Raw genomic sequence first — 22,925 nt, 5'->3', positions numbered from 1 at the left:
AGTTGAGTCTGTGTGAACCTGCGTGCTGGAGGGTAGGCTCTGCCTTTCGCCACTGTTATTCTCAGGGCCCAGCCCTGCTGGTGGGGCCTTCTGGAGTGACAATGAAAATCCAGTTTTAAGGGAACAAACACAGTGTTCACACACAAAGTGAGGACATGAGTATTTTAGAAAACTGGGACCCTGGGATCACTCTGGATAGCACTGCACATCAGAAGTGGATCCTATCACTTGGGTTCAATATTATACCAGACTCAGCACTAGCCAGCTGACACTGTCATTACTGATTTTGAAGGAATCATGGGATTTATGTGAGGGAGATTTTACAATTGGGAAAAAGAAATCCAGTGACCTGCCTCATTTCATAGTAATTACTTAGTAGTAAAGATGGGATCCATTGGAGAGTTATCCTGTTGCCTGTCTAGCCCCCACCACTTTTTTTTTTTGGCAGTATGTGGGCCTCTCACTGTTGTGGCCTCTCCCGTTGCGGAGCACAGGCTCTGGACGCGCAGGCTCAGCGGCCATGGCTCACGGGCCCAGCCGCTCTGCGGCACGTGGGATCTTCCCGGACCGGGGCACGAACCCGTGTCCCCTGCGTCGGCAGGCGGACTGTCAACCACAGCACCACCAGGGAAGCCCTTTATTAATCTTTATAATCAATCCGTATGCACCTAGTTGGATATCATGAACTTACATTAACATGAACCCCATGCTGAGGTGCTAAATTAAATAATAATATTTTTCCTTTACATTCCTGTTAAATAGACTCTCCTAAAAGGAAATTAGAAAATAACACGTGCACGTACACACTTAATAATTTGTTGGGGTCCATGGACATTCTGTATTACCTCCCACCCCTTATAAAGTTTCATTATTTTGTATTGGTATCAAATATTCAGAATGCTGGTCCTAAGGACTGTAAGATCTTAAATCGTAGAGAAAGGTAAAATTATCTTTTGATTGTTATATTTACTAAAATAGGAGATTATCATCATACATTTTTAGAAGGGCTTCAAATAATAAATATGAACCAAGTTTGGTGGTGGTAGGTAGGTAGCATTTGTCATCTCACGAGCATCCTAATAGTGGTTTTATTGTATACTCTCTATCTCGCAGACGTGAAAGCCTGAAATTCTGAAGCTTAATGCTTTTTCTAAACAGATACTGTAAGTAGCTACGAACACACCTGCCATGTGGTATTAAGCAGGACTCCGGCGCTGCATCTCCCTTTGCTGGGAGACCGCTGATTCTGTTCAGTGTTGTTCCTTTGGCTGCTACCATCCACGAAAATTCAGTGGGATGATGAATTTCCTAGTTTAGGGGCTTTTCTGGGAATACTTCCTAGCCAACTTCAGTTCCCTTACCTTTTCCCCTGATCTGCTGGAAGCTGCATGCATGTTTTCTCTATTACAGGCTATGCTCCCTGAATGGGAGAGGGATTTAAGTCACCACCATTACAGAAGCATCTTTCATACCTGGGATTTCTAATATATTTTTTCCTAAAACTTAGTGACTGACTTCATGATGCTTAGTGAGCATCTTCCTCAGAAGCTTCCACAACCAGGCTGGCTGACACACGTGCCCCTCCTCGTCACCCTCACTCCCCCCGCAGACAGCTAGCTGTATCTGGTGCGACGTCCTTTCCACACAGCCCACGCTGGCCTCCCATTTTTGATATTTCACATGCAGTGGGAAGTCACCAACAATGTAATGCAAAGCCACTCTTTAGGAGAAAGGGCCCCGTAGTAAGGGATAGGATGGATTCCTGTGAGGAAAAACTAAAACTGGTCAGGAAAAGCCCCAAGCCTGCACAGTGGGGATGCCTGTGCTCACATCCAGTTTTCTGATTTTCCTCCGTCATATTGTCCTTTCTGCTGTTCTCTGTCTCTGAGGACACAGATAATGTCTTAATTTCCATATCTGGCCCTGTCCTCAAGAAAAGAAATCTAGCTTAGATGAACACCCGGTTTTGTTTCATGGACACCTTGTGAACTGGCTCTGCCCTTCTTAATTCATCCACAGGGAAGTAATTGGCGGACTGTGTTTAAAATTCAATATTCCTACATCTTACATGAAGTTGGGAAGAATTCTGCCTAACCAAACCTGATCTTTAATTTCACCAGATTGCTTCCCTGGAAAACAAATGAATTTTGATTTACCCATGGTTGTGTAGGTTAAAAAAAAAAAGTGTTTGAGACTTAAAGTAAGTAACGTGGATTCCTACAGAATCATGGTCTGCTCTACGTTGGTCTAGTTCTGGTGCTGGCTTTTATCATTCTGAAAGCTTCAGGTCTCCCCGTTTCCAGGGGGCTTAGGATTCTGCCCTGGCTCTGGCAACCTTCTTGCATTGTTTCACCCACCAAAGGAAGCAGTCGGAGTCCAGCTCTGTTATCAGAAGTCATGCCTTCCACTAGCGTATCCCTAAGAATAGGGCATATTCTTTGCCTGAGCTCATACATGTTTGGCGTATATAGTGTAAAATGGCACCAACAATGAAAAATAGATAGTCATTTATTTCGATGCCTAATTATAGGCTGACACAGGTAGATACTCCTGATGTGTAGCCCTGGACTCTTCTGGCTGCCATAAAAAAACCTCAAACCAGTGTGAGCCGTACTGGAATTTATTTCCTCACATGTCTGGGAAAGCCAAGGCCACAACCAGCTCTGGGTGCATGTGGATGGACGATTTAAATGATGCCATCAGAAACTTCTCTCTTTCCTTTGTCTCCACTTTCTTCTGTGTTGGCTTCTTTGTTCAATTAGGACCTTATGTGATGGCAGAGAAGGCCGTCAGCAGCTCTGGCTTACATCCCTTTAACAGCCAGTGTTCCCCTTTACAGAAAGCATTTCTTTCCTGATAGTGCCAGCAGAAACCACAGGAATGACTCTCGCTGGCCTAGCATGTCCTACCCGCCTACTTATAGATCAGTCCTGCCAGGGGACTAGAGGTAGAGCAGGCATCTTCCCGAGTCCCTGGTCACACTAGAGGCTGCGTGGAAGTGATGGCAATCCTATTGGGAACCATATGGCCTGCCAGTGGAGGGATACTTGCCTCTACCGCAGAGAGATTAAGCCAGGACGCAGGTTTGTGTTTTGTGTTTTTTTCACCAATATTTTTTCAAGCCTGGAGCCTCGAAAAGTCCTACCTCCTCACCGGAATTATTCAGGTATGCCAGTAAGCAGCATTCTCTCATCAAAACCACAAATACGTGTTGAGAATCCACTCTGTGCCATTCATCGTACTAGAACTACTAACTATGAGAAAAGCACAAACTTTTCTCATTTTGCGCTTATATTATCATGGAGATGTTGGTTATAAAAAGGTAGAGTGTCAACAGTTCTGTGGCTGAGGGAAGCACCCATGGGGCGGGGGGTGGGGGCCGTTCCCGGCAGAGGGGCAGCATGTACAAAGGTCCAGTGGTGAGAGAGAGTAATGAACTGAAATAACTCCTTATAGATGCCACAGACATAGTCAGAGGTCAAGATTGCAGAGGTTAGTGGGGCCGGATCATCTAAGCATCTTACTTACGAAGCCATTTTTACTTTAACCTTAAGTGCGTCAGGGATCCATTGAAGGGTTTGATGCAGGGAAATGAAATGATGAAATTTGTATTTTGGAATGAATACCCTGCACTGGGCAGGACTGGAGGCTGAGCCACATTTAGGCCATCGAAGTAAATCCTTCGATGGTGAGATGATGAGTCGAACACAGGGGTAGTGGCAGAGGTGATGGGGTTACATAAGCAGATTCGAGCAGTATTGGAGCAGTTTGTTAGGAAGGTAGTAATTGAAGGCTCAGGGATGGAGCACCCATTCCAGGTCCAACAGACGACCTGGCTTTGTCTTCTCTGGTTACCCAGGGTCCCTGTGATCTACATCATGCTATCAGCACAAACTGTTGAGTAGATTTTCTATATTTATAAAAATATGAATATGAGAAGGTTCATAGCAGCTTTATTCATAACTGCCATAAAGTGAAAACAATCCAAATGTCTATCAGCAAGAAAAATAAAATGTGGTATGTACACACTGTATTGTTTAGCAATAAAAAGAAATGAAGTACTGATATGTGTTACAAAATGGATTAACCTTGAAAATATTATGTTTAGTGAAAGAAGCCAGTAATAATAGGCCACATATTGTATAGAATAAGCAAATCGTTAGAGATAGAAAGAAGGTTAGTGGTTGCAGAAGGTTAGTGGTTGCCAGGGACTGGACTGGGAGTGGGGGAAATGGGAGAGACTGCTAACGGGGCTTCTTTGTAGAGTGATAAAAAGGTACTAAAACTGACTGTGGTGTTGGATGTACAACTCTATGAATATGTTGAAAACCATTGAATTGTACAAATTTAAACCATTTGAGTTGTATTGGATGTGAATACCTCAATAAAGCTATTATGAAAAATATGAATATGGGAGTAAAGTCACCCTTAATTTATCTAGAAAACAGAAGACAAGCTGGTAGAAACAGGCATTTAAAATACATCAAGAAATGACAATGAGGACATAGCATAAAACTGGAAAAAAAAAAACTCTTAAATGTGTGACAACAGGAGAATGGATAAATTATGATATATTCATCAAAAAAGAAATGACAGTAAGAATCCTGATAATTAACAAATCCACATAAAACTATTAATAACGCAGAGATGTGACCTAAAATTAGCATTTGTACAACATTTAGCATAGGAGTAAAATATCTTTACTTAACTCTCCAACCCTTAATACTACTATTAATATATTACCGAAGAACACCATTTAACAAGGCAATGAAACAATATAATATAGTTTAGAACGATTTTATTTTAACATGCAGAGATTTGGGGTCTTTTAAAACACTTTCAGAGTCAGTTTCATTTAAGTGAAAAATTTAGCATATTGGACAACTTCAAAGAAGAATCATTAAACAATTTCTTACCTAACTTTGAGTTTTTTAAAAAGGAAAGAGAAGATTATTACTTGGAACAACAGAAAAGGCAAGGGATAATGATGATGATGATGATGCAGAACAAAAGTGTAGAATGGTAGAAAGCATGCTCTAATTAGGGAGGTAAAATAACACAGATCAATGTGTAGGGTTTCAGAAGGAAATTGGGTAGTTGAGCCGCTCAACCCTTAGATGACTTCTGTCAGTTATACTTTATTGCAGAAATACTTTGCAAACCATTTTGGCCCCTTTGTCTTATTTTGTTTTTATATGATCACTGGACTAGTAAGGAAAAAATAAAAACTTTACTGTTTTAATAAGGAAACCAAGGAAATGAGAACCTATAGGGACTGCCCGTGGTTGGGATTGGGGAATACGCGTAAACGGAGAAACTCCCTAAGTTTTGCCTAGAAAGAATCTTAGAAATTGTTTAAGACAAGGTATTTTGGCTTTAGTATATTTATACTTTATCATTTTGTTATTGATTCTAAAATTATTTTACTTGTAAAGTGAGACAGAAAATAGTAGATAAAATTTAGTAGCTAATAAAGAATGAAAAATTATCAGAAATTTTAAAATACCATGTATATGTAGATGATGTCTGTTTTTAAAAGGTCTGTGTATCAGGAGTTTAGAGAATTGTTTCAAAACTTGTAGACGTACGTACCTTTAAAATTTGGCACTCAGAAAGCTTTGCTGCAGTGTTTTTTAATTTGCTTCTTAAATCCCCTCAATTTGCTATTCTTTAATGTTAATCTTTTTCCCCGCCAAGAGCAAGTCCCTCATCTTAGAGACTGGAGGATTTATTTGTCTTTCCTGAGAATTTCCTTCCCTTATCTTTTTAATTGCAGTGCTGTTATGGGTCCTGTCCCAGATTTCTTTCTTAATTTTTCTCTCTTTTCATTTAATTTAGGCATATCCATTTCACATTAGTATTGTGCCTCTTTTTATCTTGGAGGAAGCAACTGGAATTCTCTGAGTGTATTGTAAAATTCTCCTATTTAAGTTAATGGCAAACACTGAAATATGTCTGTGATAATTATGGGATCATTAATAGGAAGAGGAACAATTCTAGATTTTTTCAGAAGTCTTTTCAGTCAGTATTTTACATTATATGTAAGTTGACAAAAAGCTCTTTGCAAAGTCTAGTGTTACTTTGAGCGGAGTGAGCTTATTTTTTAGCCAAAATATTTCTGCCATACTACCAGCTACACAGCCTTTGTGATTTTTCAAAGGCGTTCTTATTTAAGCATAGGCACCACCATTCATCCATCCATCTATCCATACATCTATCTATCTATCTAACTCAGGATTTTTGTCACAATTTTTTTTAAATTAGAGAACATGTATTCTGCTGTTTGGTCACATCTGTCCCATCCTAGTTCTCTGAAAGAATTGTCAGTTAGAGTCTAGTTCTTTGTGTTGTTGTTCTAATTAATTAGGAAAGGGAAATTTGCTTTTGAGTCTATGTGAAAGCCCTTGCTAATTAGAAACATTAATTCAAAATTTCTTTCATATTTTCCTTGCTTAACGTGTTCCTCTTCAGTTGGCTCTGATTTTTGTTTGTTTGTTTTTAAAATTAGAGTAACACTACATTGATTTAACTCATTTTAATATATCAGACTCCTACATATAAAATAGTTTAACTAGTTGATTGTATGTACTGCCAAATTATTCAGTTTAAAAATAGGACTCAGAAGCGTTTTTTTAACTATTAAGTTCTCCTTATATATTGAAAACAGAATTCAAATGTACATGATTTTACATAATATTTTTAGGCCTTCTTTTAGAAGGTAAACTGTAGCTATATGTATTGCTTTTCTTATTTCTTTTTAAAGACTACGTTCTACCCTTTGATGGTTTCACATTACGCCTACTGAATTCATGGTGATGATTTCAATTTACTGGAAATTTCCTGTGATTAATTATGGATCGAGTTTGGCAAGTAAAGTTTGATAACTGTAAATGAGAGAAATAAACCGAAAATGAGAGAATTTTAGAAAGTGGCGTATTTGTACTTTTTTGAATTTTGAAGTGGTTGCTGATTTAAAATTGTCAGAACTACAGACCAACCTACTGGTTGGGTGAAAGGGCCTTTTTATTAGCCATGTATGGGCTCTTTATATGCAGGCGTTTTAATATGTTTAATTGTAGTGTAGATCTGTTTGGTCTAACTCACTGTGACAGTTCTCCAGTCCCGAATCCCAGTCGTGGGACACAGTGCATCAGTGTTTCTCTTGTGAACATTAGAGGTGAAATGAGTGGGGTTAGTGAGCATCTTGAGTATAAGTAGAGTTCATTTAGTAACAACAAAATTGAGGTCCTGAGTATGAATACCTTTTCAATTTACATTCTTTGTGAACTGTTGGGTTGCAAGCCGTCAGTGTTTTAGTATAGGAGTCTTAGAGTAAGAATAATTGTTATATTCTAAAAGTGGTGTCTTTGGGAGAATTACTTTGTGGGAAGTTTAATCCTTTTCCTAAATATATAAATAAATATTATTTGCTTTATCATTAAAGACTATCCATAATAGGAATGTGAATGGATTTGGGGATAGAGCTCTTGTTGTGCAAATTTATGATTGGGTATACCCAAATTGCTCAGAGAATTGTTCAAGGATGACATAACATAAAAGAATTTTGTGACTGGTAATGAGTAGAAAAATGTACTATAAACTTTCGACCCTATTTAAGAAAAAAAAACAAAAAACAAAACTGGAGTTGTGTAAAACACCTACAGATGGCAAGATTTAGCATAGAGTCAACTCTCACCCTTCACAGCACTTTATGATCAGGTTACACTCTGTGCTCTGGAAACTTCAGTGTTTTAACGGGGTAAAAGTTGGATCTAAATTGCTCTCTGGGTATTTGTATATATTAGAGAACCATCTAGTACCTAAAAAAAGTTCAACATTTTACAAGTTTTTATTGTTGCTTTAGTCAAATGTTTCCTTGAAATAAGTTTGTTTGGCATAAAGTTATAAGTTAAAACCGTTTAGACTCAGATTACTGAGATGTTTGCCAACTGCCTTAGGCTTCTCTTATCATTTAAAAAATTAAAAGTATATTTTGGCAGCCCATAAATAGGTACTGATTAATCTCTTTGTCCACTTCAGTAATCTCAGAAGATTTAGAAACACAATTATTAAAAGCAATGCACAGGTCAGTTTTTAAAATAGAAAGCATCAGAGATAAAGTTATTTTTCTAGTAAAATGCATAAGTAGCTTACATATATTGTTATCCGTTGGTTTGTAATTAATGTATTTCTCTGTTAATATTTCTGACGACATTAGAAGTCTCTTTTTAAAAACTGGGAATGAAAGAGTAGTTTTCTTCACTGAAAATATTTATTTTTTCATACGTGTTTTAACAAATCTCCATAGATTGACCAATAAGAGGATTATTATTTTACATCTTCAAAGAGGATTCCTATTTAGGAAAGTAGAATGGTCTCTTTTTTTCCAACATTAAACATTCAGTTTAATGCTGTTTTCTAACATGAGATCCCTTGGTAGGATTGTATCAGATAAGGAATCGAAACTATATTATAGTTTCTGCCGATGACCTAACCAGTAACCACGTTGTTCCTTTTCTTGTGTTCCCTCTTCACTTCCACCTCCTGATCCCCTCCTTTGGGTTGATTTGTAATCTGACTCTTGTGACAGATGTTAAGAGGTGGAGCAAGGGGTTCTCTGCTTTTAGACCCACAGGTTACGAGACCGCTCTCTTAAATCTACGGTCAGAAGAAAGTTTCTTGAGCCTTTAAAAATTACTGTTATCAAAGGAAAAGCACAGGGTAATATAAACAAAAATGACAAAGAAAACTTAAGGGAGGAGTATAAGAGACATGAAGATAAGTCAGACAGACACTACTAAGGATGTTTTGGAGGAGTGGGTAGGCTTTTCGTGTTGCAGCATGTGCTTTGCTTTGACTGAATGTGGCTTAATTTCTGTAAACAGACCTCCTTCTGGGATGAATGTGTTTTAGCCATGTCTGTACCTGTAGCAGAATACTGGCGATGAAATTTTAGAGGCAATTTAAAGATGGGAGAAGAGACGTGAAAAAGCTTCAAGTTTCAGAGATGCTGCAGATTCTACCAAGTTTGAACACATTTTGAAATACCAGGGAAAAAAAAGTGTTTTCACAACTCTATTTTTCAGCTGTTTACAACTAAATTTCTTTCTCCTGTGGAGAGTGGAGGGCTTTCAGCTAGGAACTTCCTTGACTAGGCAGTGATTCAGGAGTGAGGATAAGTTCTGCTAGCTGAATGTGTAGAAGCCGTGTTGGCAAACACATGGGTTCTGGGCTAGTGTGCAAGCACATGGGGTCAGAAGCAGACCGTCTTTGGTCATTCCGGGCCGCTGTGGCGTTTCTGCACATCTCGGCGTGGCCAGAGCCTGCCCACTGCGCCGTGGCTCACCCTTTGTCTAAAGCTTAGCAGAACAGAGCGCTGACATGATCCTGCTTTTAGTTCTTGATGTTGAAAGCACTAGCATGTAAGCTCTGGAAAGCATTTAATCGCTGTAGTTTCTACACAGACAAGTCCAGTGAGAGCAGCTTTTATTAATTTACAACGTAAGAAATTGAGTATTTGTTCTCCTAAAAATCTTACTTTATTAAAGCATTTAATTTAAAAACGGGAAAGACCTTCCCAGTTTTCCCATTCGAGAACACAAAAGAAAGCGCATAATGACTGCTTATTACATAAGCATAGCAGTTTAAATTTACAACCAGGGTACCAATTACAGGTATGTTTAGTCAGTTGAAATGTAAAAAATTGGTATTAATAAGCTTAGTCTCCTTGGCAGTACTCTGGTGCTTACTTTGCCCCATTTCTTTGAGTGTATTATTTTCTATTAACTAAAGAGAAAGACACCGCACACCTGTCATTTACTGTACTGCATCTTGTTTATAATTAAGACCAGGAGTGAGTGTTTATTTGAAAGCTGGCAAAGAGAGGGTTCCTCCTTGCTTTAAGGAAATGTTTTAAAAATTAAAAAAGCATGTGCCTGTGTTGCTTTTTTTAATGGGCCAGGATATATTTTTCAACATATTTCTTCCCTTTTACTGCATATTACAAATAAACAAAATTAGCATTCTGGAGTGCATTCATAGATTTTTAGTTGCTAATTTAATCTGCTTTGAAAACTCCTGCAAAGCAGGTACTCTGTTTTAAATAAATATGGGGTAGGTAATCCATCATTGTTGTCTTTATCTTTAAACTAATTGCTCTTAGGTATGTGTTCAAAATAAATGAATTCAAGCATGATTTCATACAGCGTTCTTTTTTGTTAACCATGCAAGCATATTTATTTGAACTGACAATATTGTCGTCTGTTGGTTAGGCAGATTTCAAAGTAAGTTTTCTTGTGCACCACAGAAGCAAAAGTTTCTTCAGCAAGAGCAACTACAAATATTTAATTTTTATTTTTAGTTGTTGTTGTAAAAAGAGGTAGGGGTGCCAAGCTGGCAGGAAAGACTAAAGTAGATTTTTTATTGTAATTTTTTAGTTTTAAAGAAAATTTACATAGCAAGGAAGTGCAGGCTGTCTGGGACAGCACTGAACATAAGTAAGTAAGAATCATCTGTCAGGCTTCCCTGGTGGCGCAGTGGTCGAGAGTCCGCCTGCCGATGCAGGGGACACGGGTTCGTGCCCTGGTCCGGGAAGATCCCACATGCCGCAGAGCGGCTGGGCCCTTGAGCCATGGCCGCTGAGCCTGCGCGTCTGGAGCCTGTGCTCCGCAACGGGAGAGGCCACAACAGTGAGAGGCCCGCGTAGCACAAAAAAAAAAAAAAAAAAAAGAATCATCTGTCAACTAGGACAGATGATTTGCATGTAGGTGATGGAACTGTAATCATCTTTATTTCTGAGCATCTTTGTTTTAGAGCTGGAAGAGGCCCTAGGAATCATGTAATTCCTTCAAAGTTAAGGCCTATAGTTAGTAAACAATTTTCTGGCTGTTGCATAGTTACTTATGGGCTGTGCTGGGACATGAATCCTCGTTCTCACCTTCACAGTTCAGTGGCTCATGTTATCAAACCATGATGCTTCCCTGATTGTTTTTGTAAATGAAACATTTTCACTGGCTGCTGTTAGTCAATCAAAGGTGGTATATGTTGAATGTGGTAGAATTAGTAATTGGGGTTTCAGTGAATATGCGTTATATGTAACGCATGCCTTATGTATAAACTAAGGCACCCTAAGCTATTTGATTGAAAATTAAAGTTTCAGCCTAGGCATATCTATGAATTTTTTTTTATTGAGGATGAATTTAGGTTGACAGAATGTAAATATATGTATTTTGTATATTGGTTGCAGTTATTATAAGAAAAGCCTGGGGGGCTTCCCTGGTGGCGCAGTGGTTGAGAGTCCGCCTGCCGATGCAGGGGACACAGGTTTGTGCCCCGGTCCGGGAAGATCCCACGTGCCGCGGAGCGGCTGGGCCCATGAGTCATGGCCGCTGAGCCTGCACCTCTGGAGCCTGTGCTCCGCAACGGGAGAGGCCACAACAGTGAGAGGCCCGCGTACTGAAAAAAAAAAAAAAAAAAAAAGAAAAGCCTGCCCATGTTTGCTTTGAAATATATGAACTCAACTTGGAATATTATGGTAGTATTAAAAATTATATTTTCAAAGGCTGAAATAATAAAGAAAAATACTTCTGTGATGCTGTTAGGTGACAATGGTAAGGTTCATTTTTATACAACTTTTTAAAAACTATGTTTTGTTAAAAATTGTTAATCTTTGTTAAATAGTATCTTCAGATAGTAGAAATATGAGTGTTTCCCTTCTTTCTTTACTTTTCCCTCCTTTTCACATTTTTTCCTTAGGGCACATTTTTTCTTATAAAAACAATGAACCTGTTAGGAATGAAATTATAAATAAATTTATTTATAAATTTATCCTTATAGATAAACTGAGTAGATAGCTGATAATATCATACCTATAATTTTTTAAGCTTAAAAGGACCTCCTCGCCAGAAAGATACTTGCTCAACCTTACTGTTAAAGCATTAAAACTATACTTACACCTTATTCCTCCAGTAACTGGTGTTACCACCTATGAAAAGTACGGAACTTGTACAGCATTCGTATCAGGTGCTGTTCTGTTTTACTTGTGCTGACTCATTTCATACTGCAGCCCTTAGGAGGTAGGTAAGCCCTTAGGAGGTAGGTAGTGGTGCTGGTGGTGTTGGTGCTGGTGGTACCCTTTCACGGGAGAGGAACCTGAGGCACGGAGGTGTGAAATAATTTTTCTGAGGCAACACGTCTAGTGCAGCCAGTGTTTAAACTAGTCTGGCACCGGAGCCCATAATCTTAGATATTATGTGGTGGTTACTTAGATGTTGCATTGTGGTACAGAAACGTGACCCAGGAAGAAAAGATTTAGGAAGAAGTCGTCAAACTATGTCTAATGTAAGATTTTTGCCTACAAACTGAACGCACAGATTTCTGTTTGCTGCCGTATCATATAAAAATTGCTACATTGAGTATCAGTAAATTTAGAGGATATATTATAGACTAGATGGTCTACTGGAAATTAGCTTGCAGGGGTGGGTCTCAGTGAGCTTCCCCGGTAGCGGAAATAGTGGGGCAATGGGTCTGTGGCACTGCCGTAGGGGAAGATGGGCCTTAAATATTAAGACAGGACAGAGGGCAAATGGTGGTTCCAAGAATGGGTTCCAAATGAAGGTCACAAGGGCAGACTACTCCACATTGTAGAAATTGATTTCAAGACCAGCTGCTTCTCGTATGGGCAACTCTACCAAGCAGGAGAGCAAGGATTTATAACAGAGGTTTATAATTCTTCTGAGAAACCAGGTAGACTCTCTTCTTACATAATAAAGAACATAGGTCTTTTCCTAGTTTACTTATTCCTCATAACAGTTGTGAAAGTCTTCTCAGACAGGTGTGAATACTTTCATTTTATGGAGATTAATGAGAGAGAGAGTATTGTGGCCAGAGGTGGTAAGTCATGGAGCCTAAGTTCAAACAAGACCTTCTGACTCCAAGTCCATTGTTCTTGTGTCTAGATACGTACTTCACAAGAAAACATTGTCATTATTCAAAGCTCCAAGCATAAGTGTTAATTATTTTGGGTCCAAAAATTAGGTGATATAACCTTATCATTTCAAAATTCATTTTACCAGAGATAATTTACTGAACTCTGACCACCACAAAGTACTGTTAGTTGCTCAGTGGGAAAAAAATGAATCCCTTACCTTTAAGAAGCTTATAGCATAGTTGAGGTTGACATACAAACATTAACAAAAAGATCAAGGTGTTTTTTGTTTTGGGGTTTTTTTAAAGATATTTATTTATTTATTTAGCTAGCTATGCTGGGTCTTCGTTGCAGCATGCAGGATCTTTTAGTTGCAGCATGCGAACCCCTGGTTGTGGCATGTGGGAACTAGTTCCCTGACCAGGGATCGAACCCGGGCCCCTGGCATTGGGAGTGCGGAGTGTTAGCCCTCGGACCACCAGTTTTTAATTCATGTGTAGTATACATAGGCATTCCACGAGTACCCCCAGAGCTAAGTCTCCTGCCACATGCCTACATCCAATAAGTATTTGAATGAACAAATGAGTCCAAATTAGGGCACATTGGTTAGGGAGGGGTTTATGGGGGAGATAAAACACGCGGCAAAGCCTTGGAAGACAACTAAGATTTGGATACCTGAAGAGAGGTGGTGAAGGTGTAGCCTTCTCGGCAAGAGATACAGCTTGAACAAAGAGCAGGAGAGGGGACTGAGCAAAGCCAGAGAGCCCTTTGTGTAGAGGAGGAATAGAGGACACACGTTGCGCCAACTCTGAGGCCTTTAAACGCTGGGTTAAAAGCCTTTTCCTTTCGTTCTCCAGGCAGTGGCTGCCATCAGAGATTTACATCTCAGGATCTGATGAGTGAGATTCCCAAAGTGACATTTTATGTTGATTGATTTGCTCTTGGTGCACAGGGCGAGTTTGGGGGTGAAATGGAGAGGAGAAGGCCAGAGGCCAGGAGAAGAGTGGGAGGCGAAGGCTCGGTCTAGAACAGTGGGTGCTGCGTCCCAACTGGACCGAGGGTCCTGGCCTCAAAAAGGCAGTCAGTAGATTGAAAGAGAGAAGTTCAATACAAAAAAAATAGAGTCTCAAATAGAATGATCGTCTTAAAGTTAAAGAGAACCAGTGTCTTATAGTGTCTTCTGATCGAGAACTACCAAGATAAAATCTTATTTGGTTTTTAAATGTTTATTCTTCTTTACCAATTAAAAAACACTTTTTTGACCCCTTTTCTTTGGATTATTTATGGCATTCTCTTTCTTTTCTCAAAGATAACTGCTGTCTACAGTTTGTTGTTTATTGTACCCATGCTTTTTATTTTTGCTTTTTACCTTTACTCTTTGTGTTTTTAATTGTTTATAATATTTGGTATCATTTTGTATGTTGTAAAACTTGATTAAATATCTCACACTGCCCATTTTGTTTTGCAACTTGCTTTCTTCCTGTAACTTTGTTTTGAGATAATGTCCATGTATTTGCAAGTCAGTCCAGTGTACAGCATTCCATTATATGAACATGTCACAATTTGTCCATTTTCCTCTTGATGAACAGTTAGCTTGTTTCCAATTTTTTGCACTTATAAGCATTCCAGCAGCAAACGTTTTTGTGAATGCCAACTTGTGTACATGTGAGAATTCCTCTGGGGTATTACCTAGGAGGGTAATTGCTGGGTTGTAAAATATGCGATTTAAGATTTAATTTTTGACAATGTTAAGGGTGTGGAATGGTATTTCATTTTACTTTTAATAGACATTCTCTGATTACTATTGAGATTACACATTGGCCATTTTGGTTCTTCTGAACTGCCTGTTAATACATTTTGCCCATTTTTCTATTAGGCTATGTTTTAAATATAAATATATATATATATATATATTTTCCCCCCCATGCTGTGCGGCTTGTGGGATCTTAGTCCCCGACCAGGGAGCGAACCTGGGACCCCTACAGTGGAAGTGCAGTCTTAACCACTGGACCGCCATGGAATTCCCTTTTATATTGATTTAGAGTTATTGATATAATCGAGGTACTTCAGGTTGGCATTTTTAACTTTTGGTTAACTCTGTTCCTTTGGTAGTCTGATAAGACTGTATATCAACTATGATCCTAAGCAACATTATATTCAGTAAAAATGACCCCTGATTGGTTAACTGCATCTTGAATAGGAGGATAAATGAAATACAAATACCTGATGCGGGAGCCCTAGCTTTGAGATTCCCTGGGTGCAGTGAGTCTTATAAACAAACATTTCCCCCACAGGGACTTTGGAAGCTTTGCCTGTGAACTTGTTAAAAGAGATACTGGCTTCTGTGGAGCAGGAAACGTCTAAAGGGGCAGCTCCTGCACCCATCCAGGGTGGAACTGATCCTTGGTCTGGTGGAAGTACTTCCACAGCTGAGTAGAGCCTAATGCTCCCTGGCTGGCAAGCCCTGTTCTGGCCTGTATCCTTCTCAGGAGACTGATGCCAGATGTTGCCTGTGGTCGTTTTGAGTGTGAATATTTAATTGAACCTAAGAAAACCCTTTAGTGAGTGTCGCAGCTATATTGGCACTTAAAATTATCTGAAAGAAAGTTAAAGAATTAGCTTCTGATAAATATACCTCCTTGAAATATTTTTAATTTTCTCATAATGAATTTTAAAATATAATTTGTGCATCTTGATTATGCAATCCTGACCCTAAGTAATGGGCTCTGTTAAGGGAAGAGAGAGGTATCATCATTTGTGTCTGTGTGGTTCTGCTGCGTGAGTTTAAGTTGGTCAAAATGGAGAGGGGTCAGCATCAGTTGTTTTCCTGCCAGGTTCTGATCATTTTCAGTTGTTTTTTGATTTTCACTAGTAATCAACCTAAACCAATGGGACTCAGCTGATGGCTTGCAGGCCCCTGTTGGAATACATACTTCTTAGGCATGTGGTCAGATTTCTCCAGATTTTTATTTATTTTTTTGTTTGTTTTGTTTTGTTTTTTGTGATATGCGGGCCTCTCACTGCTGTGGCCTCTCCCGTTGCGGAGCACAGGCTCCGGACGCGCAGGCTCAGTGGCCATGGCTCACGGGCCCAGCCGCTCCACGGCATGTGGGATCTTCCCGGACCGGGGCACGAACTCGTGTCCCCTGCATCAGCAGGCAGACTCTCAACCACTGCGCCACCAGGGGAAGCCCTCCAGATTTTTAGCTCAGCCCATCAGTGTGGTTTTTCTTTTTGAAGGAAACGTACTAAATCATGTGACTTAATAGGAAAATAGTATTTGGTAGGTGAGAAACATTTTATATACATTTTAGGAACATATTTATCTTGAGCCAGAGGGATGTATACTTTGCCTTATTCCATTTAAAAATGTAAACAAATATATTTTGGTTCAGTTGGTAGAGTTGTTCAGTTTGACTTCTGGGTAGATACGTGTATGTATATTTGTATTATTTTTAACAGACTATTAAAATTTTTCAGACCTTTACCTAATCCTTGGTAGACTCCTGTGTGGTCGACTGCCCTAAATGAGAAATAATAATTTGACTGACCCTTGATTTTTAGAACAAAAGGAAAATGCTAAAATTAGTGGTAGGAACTATAGGCTTACCTTAACTAGTGATTTAAAAAATAAGAGGCATAAATGTGGCTTTTTCTTTTTTCTAAAAATGGTGGTACCGTATATGTGAAAACGATGGTTCTAAAAATGATGGTGCCGCAGAATGCATGCCCTCCTTGCTCACTACTCCACTTCCTTAAAGATAAAAAAGAAATACCGTCTCTTTTGGATCAAAGCAGAAATTAAGGCAGCCTTCTTAGGCGTTCTCTTCCCACATTGGCTGCCAACTGCCTTAGCTAGATTGTGCTTTTATCCACTGGCTTCGTGTCCTCCTTCTCTCCCCAAGCTGTTATAAGCCTATTAAAGTTGCGTATTCAGTGCGTTGAGAGACCATGGTTTGTTCGTCAGGATGTATTTCTCCCAGAGCATCCCAGCCATGCCCCTATCTGGGCTGTGATTCAAGGAGCTGCAAAAAGAGTGACCCTGGTTTCTTTTTTCCATGTCAGGGACCAAGTGTCACTACTTTGCCTCTCTCCTCTTCTTTATGTAGAAGTACTTAAACATGTATAGATTTGAGCAATTCATAGGAGTACTCCCATATTACAAGAGGATTGGGCGTGTTAATTATCCTGTGTATGTGATTGACCATTAAATTTACATGAAAGTTAATACAGTGTCCATTACTATACGGTTAAAGAACCATATGTTAATACATATATGTTAATACAATGTATATTATTGTAGTAGGTAAAGAACCAAGTCAGATTCTGGGTGTGAATCCAAGCTGTGACACTTAATGTAAAATGGGGATAAGATAAATGTCTGCTTCTTAGGGTTGTTGTTAAATGAGATAATGGGTGTAAAGGGCTTAGCACTTACTAAGCACTCAGTAAACATTAACTGTGCTTAAAGTCACTTTAATTTGAAGCTTTGATATTTATGTGCTTGCTAATTTCTTTTGCTGTAATTATTTCATAATACCTGCTGTATGTACCGAAGTTTTTTTAAATTGAGCTTTACATGTTTTACTAAACTAGGACTCAAATTTCACTGCAGTGTTTTGCCATCATATTCACTATTTGCCATATCCTAAGCTTTTTCCTCTAAATGAGAACATTTCACATGATTTTGTCATTCCTTCATCTTTTCTGTTAAAGCATATTGTCATGTTAGCAAAATGTAATATGCTGTTTTATCTTTATGATGACCTATCATGTGAACCCAGATAATGTGGCTTTTCCCAGAAAAATGTCCATTCACTAGTTCATGTTTCAATAGTAACAGTGGTTCTTTTCATTTTTGTTAAGCTCTTTGTAAATATTTTTAGTTGTTAATCATTTTTTAGCCAGGAACTTCTAAAGAATAGTTTTTTCTATCAAAATAAGTGGTATTGGCTATGTTTTTATGGAAAACAAATTGACAGCCTTTAGTATCTTAAAAGTGGGAGATGCATGTTAGTGTACTTTTCATTCATTTTCTTGGTTGACTGTATAATAGTGCTTGTGATACTTAACACTAGAAGTTGAACATTTAAGCTATGGATTTTTTTCTTCATTATTTTGTTTAAAGAAGATGATTAGGTATGGTGCCTAGCTCAGCACCAAGCATAGATAGGCCCCTAATCCTCACTAAACTCTTACCCCTTTGGAGGTATCAGGGCCAAGAAATATTTTTAAAATATTAAGATTTATTTCCACTCTCTGAGCATGTATTCACACATTTATAATATCTAAGCTACTGGAGAATTGACTTTATTTGCTTTTGTTTTAGATAGCTTTTAAAAGGAGGGCTATAGTTCTAACTCTGTTTCTCAGTAGAGGTGTTGAATACAAAGGAATGACTTAGAGTAGATGTCTTCTGTCAGATTTTCTTCACACTTTATATTTGGCTTATCCCTCTGACTAATAAGTCTTGTGTTTAACTCCCGAATCAGGAACCCAGTGCAGTGAATTTGTTCTTTATTCAGGCATTTTAATTTCTCATTTACATATGGCATAGTTTGTACCAGTCATAAGACTTTTACATGGCGGATCTCCACTGAATAACAAAATACTGAAGTATGTAATAAAAGTTAGTACAAGGATTGAGGGTTTTACTGAGTTTGTCTTATTCTTATTTATTCGTTGCTTTGACATATTCTTTAGACTTTGAAGATTGGGCATAGTCTGAGACTCTTCATTCTAATCCTAGCTTTGTTTTTTTTTAAATTAATTAATTTATTTATTTTTGGCTTGTTGGGTCTTCGTTTCTTGCGTGGGCTTTCTCTAGTTGCGGCAAGCGGGGGCCACTCTAAATCGCAGTGCGCAGGCCTCTCACTGTCGTGGCCTCTCTTGTTGCGGAGCACAAGCTCCAGACGTGCAGGCTCAGCTCAGTAGTTGTGGCTCACAGGCCTAGTTGCTCTGTGGCATGTGGGATGTGGGATCTTCCCAGACCAGGGCTCGAACCCGTGTCCCCTGCATTGGCAGGCAGATTCTCAACCACTGCGCCACCAGGGAAGCCCCTAGCTTTGTATTTAAATGACAGTAAACTGTTATGCACCCAATTACTATGTAATACTTATTTCTTCGTCTAAAATTTTCAAATAATAGTAATTTTTCTCATATGTGTTTTGGTAATAGTTAATTTTTTGCTCTAAACCCCTTAATTGTCTCTGGAGTAAAACGTTTTTGAAATACTGCAGAATTGTTATGGGTGCCATCAAATTTAACAATTTAAGCTTATGTTATTTACCAAGGTATCATAATAACTGCTATAGAGAATACAAAGATGAGTAATACACAGACTCTGGCATCAAAGAGCTTAAAATCATAGTGCTGGGCCACTTTCTTAGGGTACACTTAGGGTAAAATAAGTACATAGATAATAATAACCGTGATATACAAAGAATATAGTCGTTTTTTACATTTGTGTCCCCAGGTTCTGATATACATTGCCTGGCACATATCAAATGATCGATACATATTTATAAATTGACTGTAAGGTGCTATTAGAGTAGTTGGTGGTTTTGGGGGATTGGGATAGGGAAAGGTCTCTTGTATGAACGGCTGAGGGGAGACTTCAGAAGGACGTGGCTATTGAGGTGATGAACCTTGGAGGATAGTAAGGTTTAGAGAGGCAGAGAATGGCAGGGGGACACCTCACTCTCAACAGAAAGGGGCGGACTACACGAGTGATGTGTCAAGTCTAAGAACACTGGGCACTCTAGTTTGGCCAGAACTGAGACCACAGAGCTAGAGGAATATTTGCTTGGAAAACCTAGAAAACTAGGTAGATTGCACAGGCCTCTGAATGCCAGATCCCTATTTGATTTCACAGGGAATAAGAATAAGAGAACTGACATTTTTTAAGTCCCTACTGCATGTTAAGAACTGTGATAGATGGTTGTTAATGGTCATCATGCTTAATCCTCAGTGATTTGAGGATTTTACTGTATGGTGATTTCTACGCCCATGCTCAACATGAAGGGACCATGGCACTGACATTTGATACTGATCCTAGGATAAGTAGAGAAAGGGGGAACCTTGACACGTTGGATACGTTCCTGGGGACGCCTACTTTAGAGATGAGGAAATTCTGGCCATTGCAGAGGAATAGAAAGAAGGAGATGTGATCAAGAGAAACTGTAAAAGTATTATCTCAAGATCTTGGAAGTTGATTGGGTTTGAAGATTGAGAGAGAGGGAGGAGTCACAGAAAACTCACTGGGTGACAGAAAATGAGAAGCAGCAGGTGGAGGAAGAGGCGTGTCCTCAGGGAGGTGAGGGGTTCAGTTCCGGACACATCCAGGAAAGAGGTCTGGAAGGGGCTGAAAGTTGGGCACTGGAGCTGAGGTGATGCCGTGAGGCTGAAGTGTGCATCACGTCCCCGTTTTACAGATGTGATCACAGGACCTGCATCAGCAGATGTGATCTGCAAGGAGTGGCTTTATAGCCAGAAGCAAAACCAAGGGTGTTGTTCAAGTGCTAGCCATAGGGTTTTGGGGTGTGTTTGTTTGTTTAGCTTGGGGGCAGGGAGAAGTAGACTCAGCACAGGTCAGGGAGCTGAGGTAGGAAGAGAAGCATGGTTGTGCAGTGTCATTGAAGCGAAGTATTGAAAAAGGTGTTCTGACAGAAGCCCAATTGTACCAGCCTTGAAGGAAATGGTGAGAAAATGGATTTATCCGTGGCTCTCAGGAGGGCCAGTGACCTTCCCTGTGGCCTGCTTGGGAAGGTGAGGAGGCCGTGTTGGCTGTCCCAGTGATGGAGGCCGGCTCCTTGTGTAAAGGTCCAGCAGAGAGCAGCAGAGTCCCCGGCTGCCCTAGCTGAAATGTCCCCAGTTTCCCTTCTTTGCTCACCAGCCTCCATTTCTTTTTTACTCCTTAGCACTTACCACTAGCTTGCATGTTGTATCTTTTACTCATTTATCTGTTTGTTGTCCCTCTCTAGGTTGTTAAGGCCAGGAGGGCAAAGACTTTTATCTGGTTGGTTACTATATCCGCAGTGCCTACAGATAGTAAGGACCTCAATGAATAGTTGAGGGATAGATGAATGGAAGTTATAGTGATTTGCACAGCAGCCCTTTCTCCTTTTTTATGCTGCAGACATATTGAACGGAGCTGAATCGTCTTTGTACCCCTCATAATGCCTTGCATATCGTAGCTTATGCACAAAGTTTTATTTACAGCAGCATCAGAGGGGAAAAACGGGGGATGTGGGACTCGACTGGTCTGAGGTTAAAATGTTGTTCTTACTGATCTGACTCTGATGAGGTTACCGAACCTCTCTCTAAGCCTCATTTTCCTTAGCTGTAAAATAGGGATGAATTAATACCTGCGTTACAGGGCTGTAGAAAGGATTAAAGAGAGAATGCATGGCAGATTGGCTGGCATGTAGTTTGTACCTAATCAATAACTGGTGTTTGCAATTTTTCTAGTGTGTAACCTTGAATAAGTTATTTAACTTCACTGAGCCTCAGTTTTTTCTCTAAAAGGGGAGGATTAAGCCAGTGTCCTATGGTATTTGGAGGAACCAGTGGGACCCCACGTGCAGAACACCTGGCTGGCATGACGCCTGCACCCTTGGGGATCATTAAGCATAAGTACCCTCTATTCTTTCTGTGTAGAGTGTAACGGGTACGGGCACAGACCCTGGAACCGGACCGCATGAATTCAAGCCCTGCTCCTTTTCCTTACCTGCTTTACTTGACCTCTCTGTGCCTTAGTAAACTGGGAGACATGATGGTACCAGCCGGATAATATTGCTGGGAGGAAAAGAGGTAAGAATATCAATAAACAGCTTTACCAATATCTGACACATGGGAAGCGCTCAACGTGTTTGATTCTTTTTTTTGTTTTTGTTTTTTTTTTTTTTTTTTTTTTTTTTTTTTTGCGGTACGAGGGCCTCTCACTGTCGTGGCCTCTCCCATTGCGGAGCACAGGCTCCGGACGCGCAGGCTCAGCGGCCATGGCTCACGGGCCCAGCCGCTCTGCAGCATGTGGGATCTTCCCGGACCGGGGCACGAACCCGTGTCCCCTGCATCGGCAGGCGGACTCTCAACCACTGCGCCACCAGGGGAGCCCTGATTCTTTTTTTTAATGTGTCTTTATTGCTTTTTTTCCTCCCTTTAGTCTGTTAAATAATTTTGACCTGATGTAATCTGAGTAAGATGCCTTGCTTATAAAGAATGGGGCTTCTTTATGAAATGGGCCGTGTTTAAGGGGGAAGTATAATAAAACATCAAAAATAATAAAACTACCCTCTCATGGAGTGGCCTGACTGGGTAACGTAGCCGTGGTCTCGGCACCTCCGTGTACAACCGTGAAACAGCTGCGCTTCGGTTCCCATTGCTTGTCCAGATCCACTCAGTAGCCATGACAGGCTGGTTTAGGTCTGTCTCTGAAAACCTTTTTTGTCAATTTGCCTCCATTTCTCTGCACCCTGCCTTCTGCCAGCTGCTTTCTAGGAACGGGTGGGGATGTGGTCTGAGTAAAACCCAGGAGGGAGCAGCAGAATCAGAGAGACGGGGTGAGTGGCTGACCAATGCAGAAACCTTCCTCTGCTGCTGGGGAAGGTTTTCTTTACCAGCAAATCACTTTTCTAACAAAACTCCAAGAGCATATCCCTAGTCCTGCCCGTTGATTCTTCAATCCTATCAAGGATAAAAGCTCTATCTTCAAAGAACTACCGTTTAGGATATCACCGAGGGCTTGCCTGGATCTTTATTCATGTCTAAAACAAGCTTCCGGAAAGAGAGGTGGCTACTTCAAAGCAACAGATTCAGTTTCCACTCACGTAGCAACTGGTGTTGCAAAATCTGTCCTGTGGTGGTGGCATCCTCCCTGCATTGGCAGAGGTTCTTCTGGACCGTCTCTGTGTGTGATTCACGGCCACCCCAAATCTCTCTTCCGCTCTCGCCCCGGTGCTGGGGAGACACGCAAGCCTTCACCTCTGGTGCCGATCCCATT

The 22,925-nt window shown here is 40.0% G+C and overlaps 1 protein-coding gene across 15 annotated transcripts in view; it reads left to right on the top strand.

Moving 5' to 3' along the window:
- NCOA2 (nuclear receptor coactivator 2) overlaps nt 1-22,925 on the top strand; it is a 277,145-nt gene that overhangs the window by 116,584 nt on the left and 137,636 nt on the right. For 2 of the 15 annotated variants that reach the window (XM_081258048.1, XM_081258050.1), the window contains exon 3: nt 21,584-21,736. The exons of the other annotated variants lie outside the window; for them this stretch is intronic. The gene's annotated coding sequence lies outside the window, so the exon portion shown is untranslated. The remainder of the gene's footprint in view (nt 1-21,583; nt 21,737-22,925) is intronic. 15 annotated transcript variants of the gene reach the window in all.

The sequence above is a fragment of the Mesoplodon bidens genome (assembly GCF_964165515.1).
Source record: "Mesoplodon bidens genome assembly, chromosome: 16".
Taxonomy (NCBI): Eukaryota; Metazoa; Chordata; class Mammalia; order Artiodactyla; family Ziphiidae; genus Mesoplodon; species Mesoplodon bidens.
The sequence above is the reverse complement of the archived record's forward strand: the minus strand, read 5'-3'. Positions and strand labels throughout refer to the sequence as shown.